The sequence below is a fragment of the Rhodamnia argentea genome, chromosome 1 (assembly GCF_020921035.1).
Source record: "Rhodamnia argentea isolate NSW1041297 chromosome 1, ASM2092103v1, whole genome shotgun sequence".
Classification (NCBI taxonomy): domain Eukaryota; kingdom Viridiplantae; phylum Streptophyta; class Magnoliopsida; order Myrtales; family Myrtaceae; genus Rhodamnia; species Rhodamnia argentea.
Window position 1 is genome coordinate 21,139,274 of NC_063150.1, and position 4,961 is coordinate 21,144,234.

The 4,961-nt window shown below is 38.7% G+C and overlaps 1 pseudogene; it reads right to left on the reverse strand.

Moving 5' to 3' along the window:
* Window positions 1-475: 475 nt before the first annotated feature.
* On the reverse strand, window positions 476-3,779 carry LOC115750637 (annotated as a pseudogene).
* Between the last annotated feature and the right edge of the window lie 1,182 nt (window positions 3,780-4,961).

The window sequence follows — 4,961 nt, forward strand, 5'->3', positions numbered from 1 at the left end:
ATGACACAAATGATTCTTGAACTTTGTTTTCCAACGTGTTATGTGGGTCTTAAACTTTATATTAAATTTTAATTTGTCCAATGAGGTCTCTGAATTTTTGGTACATATTCAATTTAGTCCATGGATTCTATGAAAATATTCAATGTTGTTCTTGAATTTGAATTAATAGAATGATAATATTGAACATTTTCACATAGTTTAGGGACTAAATTGAATATGTACCAAAAGTCCAGGGACTCTATTGAACAAATCAAAAGTTCGGGGACAGCATTGCATATTGGGCTAAAGTTCGGGATCATATTGAGCAAATTTAAAATTTATGAGCCATATTGCATATTAAATCAAAATTTAAAAATCATTTGTGCCGTTTATCCTTTTATCAAGCATAAGGAACCGATCAAGCTAATACAATGGTCCTATCTGTTGAAAAAATATATATCCAATCAACATAAGAAGAGCCACATAAACAGCAGTGTACAAAAGAGACATCTATATATTGATATACAAACAATTGTGTACAAAGAAGCATCTAACGATCTACAACTATACCCTCAAATCTCACTAGAGTCTTAATCATTACAGCCTCCCTCGTTCTAGATATATTTTGTGGATCCCTCCAGCACTAGTTATTGCTTACAATTCAAGCTATCGACATAACAGTCAAATGGTTATTTAACCAACCTGAAATGCGTCAGAGCTGAAGTACCATCGAGTCCTTTTGAGTCATAATATGTGACGAACTCGCGAAGAGAGATTTCCCGATACAAAGCAGGCCTGTCTTCTGATAATATTTCCTTTATCGGGCCGTACATTCTCGTAGTTGGATATAGATGAAGAGTGAAAAAGCAAGCCACGGATAATCTAGGGCCAACACAGTTTGCCAACACTCGGTGCCAAACACTTTTGAAAATGTCATTTGACATAAGCTGTAGGGAAATAAAGAAGTACGGTGATTATCCTCAATTGTTAGGTGCTAGGCTTATAACTATGTAAAACTTGGCCACAATAGACAATGATTTTGCCGATTCCTGAGAACTTTAGAATCTAGCTAAGGATTGCAAATTCAGACCATGCAAACCTACCAGCCACACTATTTCTCTAACTACATTCCGTTAACCAGTAGTGCCGAACGTACTCTAGGATGTAGTGTTACCAAATCTTCATATGCAATGGTGCTATAACGCACATGAAAAATATGACTACAACTCTACACGGTTGATCTTTGAGTTGAGCCCGCTTCAAGCCAGGATGGCTAATTAACCAATGTTGGAGTAAAAGTCTTGTTTATGTTTACTTTCTTTCTAATTTCTTGTAAGTAGGAAATGAGACTCAATCTTTTTAATGTTAATTTCTAAGCTGTTTTCTTTCACCCATACAACTATCTGCTTTAGGTCATCAAATTGAATGATGAATAAAAAAGAGGAGATATCTATACAATTTCCTTTCGAAATATAAAGGAATAAAGAAAAGAAAAGTTTTTTCTTTGATTTGCATTTTTATTCGTATAAGTAGTTCACATTTACGATGATATGCAATTTATGAGGGTGAACTTTTTTGTTTGTTATTCTATTACAAAGGAATACCGCTTAATTCACTAATTGGCGGGAAGATACCGAACTTTGTATTTGAAAATGTTTAGGATATTGATATTGTAATCCTTGATCATAATTTCCAATATGACTATTGCGTCCAACATGAAACTTCTAATTGGTAGTAAAATGCCGATTTTCATCTTGAGACCTAATTCAATCTTTATATATTTCTCTAGCTATTTTCTTACGATGTTTTCTTATAGCATCTATAACTGCCTTTGGTTTAGGCGGACAACCATTATATTGTGGGTCCAAGAGACAGAGTTTTGAATGATCAATGATAACCAGTAGAAGTTTGCCACAAAAACTCAGTGAAAAGGAAGATTCGATAAGCGATAAGCAAGTTTATAAAAAGTTTCAGCACAACTAGCAAGTTGAAAGAACTAAGTGGATTGACAAAATTAAGGTGTTGAGCCACAAAGCACGGGAAATATTTTATAGTTTCTATATGTCCGTCTGATTTACTATGATAGCACAAAATTGGTTTTCAAGAATTCAGAACTACCGAGAAACAAGAATAAGAATTAGGAGGTGAGCTTTGAAATCAACTTAGCAGTCAGATTTGATAGAAAAGTAAAAACATTCTAGGAACAGGATCAAAAGCTTGCCTGAAGGAGATCTCCAATGTTGACAACTAAAGCTCCAGCCACAGGTGGAACACTGACCCATTGATCTCGGTAATAAACTTGAAGTCCCCCGATATGGTCTTGGAGAAGGATAGTAAGAAAGTCAGGGTCAGAATGCTTGGTGGTGCCCATAGTCAGATCAGGCTCGGACAAGCTGGATAGTAGTGACTGAGAAGAGCAAGCCCTTTTGTGCAGTCCATTTTCACAAGATGGTCGGGTTTCAGACCAAGCGCCTCTGACAGCAATTCAAATAGAGTGGTCCCTAATGCCTTAACCTGCTTGGAATACTCCATCATCATGTCTCTGCAATATATGCCAAATTAGACAGAGACTAGGATCAGCTTGCTCTATTTTTCCAATTTGCAAACTTGTTTCAATTCGTAAAACCATAGAACTGCGTCGAGTTTATAATGGTTTCACAACCTAAGAGGTCTCCAACAAACCATTTTCACAGGCAAATTGACTTTGCAGTCAACCCACGATTAGATTACTGTGCAGCAGTCAGTTACTGAACAGTTGTTCGTCAACGATGTTATGCCCGTGTATTCCATTTTAATTTCTTTCAAGCAAACTGCACTGAATTCTCTCTATTGCACACCTAATGTGCAGTCCTAAGTAGAAGATTAGTCAGAAATTTATGTGACAGTTCTGCTCAAACCACGGTTGCTAGAAATAGATGAGTACACACACCTCAAACCAGCCAAAAAAGACAACTGCCCTCTTTTGAATCCCTTATATAGCGGACCTATATTCCCATAAAATTACCATATTTCTTCCTTTTTCTTCTCAAGATTGCAAGAGCATGATCCAGACCAGAGAGTTGAACGGAGTTGTAAGGCTAAACCCTGACGGAGGAACCAATGCAGACACTCTAGTCTATAAATTGAAATGTCATCCATGAAAGCAGTCGAGGAAGAACTTAGAACCCTAACTTAAGTTGGCTAGTGGGAATTCCACACTGCAGACAATGATAATCTGTCGTCCTCAATGTGGAATTGAGAATCTGGAGAAACGAGTACCTACAGACCAGAGGCAATTCCAGAGGATCGAGCGGCTCAGGCCCCATGAGGCAGAACAGAGTGTCCCTCCAATTCGCGTGCTTCGACTCGTACAGATCGAAGTTGCTCATGAACTTCACCTTCCTCCCCGCCTCCCTGCTGTAGTACCCCGCCTTCGCCTCCCCCGGCAGCTCGTGGAAAGCACGGGCCGCCGCCAGCAAACCCTCCAGCACGGTCGCCGGTATCCCGTGGTTCACCACCTGGAAGAACCCGACCTCGCGCGCCGCCTCCAGGACTCGCGCCACCGCCGCCGGACGGTCCACCGCGAGGCTCCCGAGGTCGATCACCGGGATATCGAGCCCGGCGGACGCGGCCGATCGGGAATCGGACACTTCGGCGGCGATCTCCTCCGACGGGCGGACGAAGAACCGAGGGAGCTTGGCGATGCCGGAGTCGGCGAGGCCCTTGACGCCCAATTTGGACTCGTCGAAGCGCTTCAGCTCTCTGTAGCGATCGAGTGAATCATCATCAGCGCCCACCATTTTCGAGTGTGAGAGGAAGAGGAGGAAAGAGAGAGTGCGAGCCTCACACTTTCGTGCTGTGATTCCTTGCCATGCGGATTGCATCTGCAATCCGAACAGGTGTCTTTCCTACATCCGCACGTGCCCAAAACCCACGTGCTGGGCATATATGAAATATTGAAACGAAAGGAATGTTTAGAACCAAAAATGTCATCAACTGTTCGTGGCCAAGGGGTTCGTTTTTTTGGCATGAACATTTAAGGAAAAAAATATATTTTTGTAAATGATATTTGTATTGCTTAAAATAATTAACTGATAAAAAATATTTTTATTATCAATAATAATTCATGGCTAAATATTTTCATTGTTGACACTCGATTTTTAATCGGTTTTTCTTTTGAAAAAATCTTTAAAAAATCCATAAAAAATTCATAAAATCGAAAAATCAATTTTGGAAGCCTTGGCCAAGCTTAAGGATCCATTTTTGAACAAAAAATATTTTCCGATATTTTTCACATTTTTTAGTATTTTTTGTATATTAGAAAAATACACAAAATTACAAAAAAAATAGCATTTGTGGCCACAAAAATATGGAAAAATATCCACTATTTTTATTTCAATTCCCTCTTCATTTTGGCCATTTAAAAATTGGAAAATTCAACTTGGGGTCACAAGAGTCTTTGCAAACGTGGACTCGAATTGAGCCAAAAAAATCATTTGAGGTCTTTGTTTTATTTTTCTTACTTTGAGTCAGTTATGACATTTGATTCTTACACCTTTAATTGTATTTTAGTCCAATCAATTTCAATTTTTGAGCAGATTGCAAAATGCGCTTCTTTGCATTTCCGATTTAGTCCTCGATTTTCAATTAGGGTCAAATTGGTCATTTTAAAGACGAACCCATGCAGAAATGAACGCTGACCCACAAGTTTTTCGGTGTTCTAAACACATTGGTGAGGTCAAATTGACACGAATCGATCGTTAAGAACCCTAATTGAACACATTTCGTATTCGGACTAATCTTGAAATTTAGGGGTTTTGCACTAAATGGAGCCAATTGGACCGAATGTTGCCATTCTTAGATGATATCCATTCTGTATGATTCGATTTTGAGCTTAAAATTGCAAAAATGAGTCAGATGGGTGTTGAATTAGACAAAAAAAAAATTATTATTAAAGAAAATCTTGACCAAGTCAATGAGTTGACCAGGCCAAGCAAAAACTC